This window comes from Sinocyclocheilus anshuiensis, unplaced genomic scaffold (genome assembly GCF_001515605.1).
Source record: "Sinocyclocheilus anshuiensis isolate Anshui unplaced genomic scaffold, SAMN03320099.WGS_v1.1 scaffold354, whole genome shotgun sequence".
NCBI classification, from domain to species: domain Eukaryota; kingdom Metazoa; phylum Chordata; class Actinopteri; order Cypriniformes; family Cyprinidae; genus Sinocyclocheilus; species Sinocyclocheilus anshuiensis.
Genome location: NW_015544195.1, coordinates 1,814,254 through 1,815,452, shown reverse-complemented (window position 1 = coordinate 1,815,452; position 1,199 = coordinate 1,814,254).

Genomic DNA, 1,199 nt, shown 5'->3' with positions numbered 1-1,199 from the left:
GAGTCGTCGTTGTGCTCTTGGAGTAATTTTGGTCGGCCGGCCGCTCCTGGGAAGGTTCACCACTGTCCCAAATTTTCTCTATTTGTGGATAATGGCTCTGACTGTGGTTTGCTGGAGTCCCAAAGCCTTAGAAATGGCTTTATAACCCTTTCCAGACTGATACGTCAACTGTTTTGTTTCTCATCTGTTCCTGAATTTCTTTAGATCGCATCATGATGTGTTGTTCTTTAAGCATGCTTCATTTTGTCAGACACACTTCTATTTAAGTGATTTCTTGAGTCAACAGGTCTGGCAGTAATCAGGCCTGGGTGTGGCTAGTGAAATTTAACTCAGCTTTCTAAAATAATGTGGTTAACCACAGTTCTTTCATGATTTAACCGGAAGGGGAAATACATTTTTCAAGATCATCCTTATGCACCAAGAGCTTGTAACACTCCAAAGAGAAAGGAAAAAATGAAATTGCATCATATGACCCCTTTAAAACTCTTATTTTGAATTTTAATAATATTTCTCAATGCCACAAATCAATGCAGCCTTGGTGTGCATAAGACATCTTAAAACCTCTTTCAAAACATTTAAAAATGTACAGACTCCAAACTTTTGAATAGTAGTGTATGTATATGTATGTTTATATTGCATTTAATTCAATTGTAAAAATACCCAAAGGCTCCAACGTGGCAGATGTCTCTCATGGTAAAACATCAAGGCCCCTGTCTACAACTTTATGACAGACTAATTCATAACTCAACAACACATTCCTCCTTATGTTATGAAGTAGTGTGAATCCTCTATATATGATCCCTATGAACTGTATGAGACCTCCATATGTGTGAATTTACATGTATTAATTTAGCAGATGAATGCAGTGCAGTATCTCGCATGCAGAAGCGGAGGACCACACAGGGCCTGCAGAGGAAGACAGAATGCGAGAGCAGGAGCCTCATCGCCATGCAGATGACACGAGTCTATCTCCTCGACTCGGAGGTAAAACTCATAAAGAGTGCTTGTACACACACAATAGCATATTCTTCCTGTGCTGGCAGTTCTATTGTGCTATATGGCAAGAGGCCATGCAGAGTGCAGTTATTCGTTTGTGATACATCCTTTTTTCCTGTCATTCCCGTTGTGGTGCAGAATGCTGGTTTTGTTCCGACACTCGGCGTTCCGGCTGGCAGCTGTCAGCTCCGATACCGTCTACT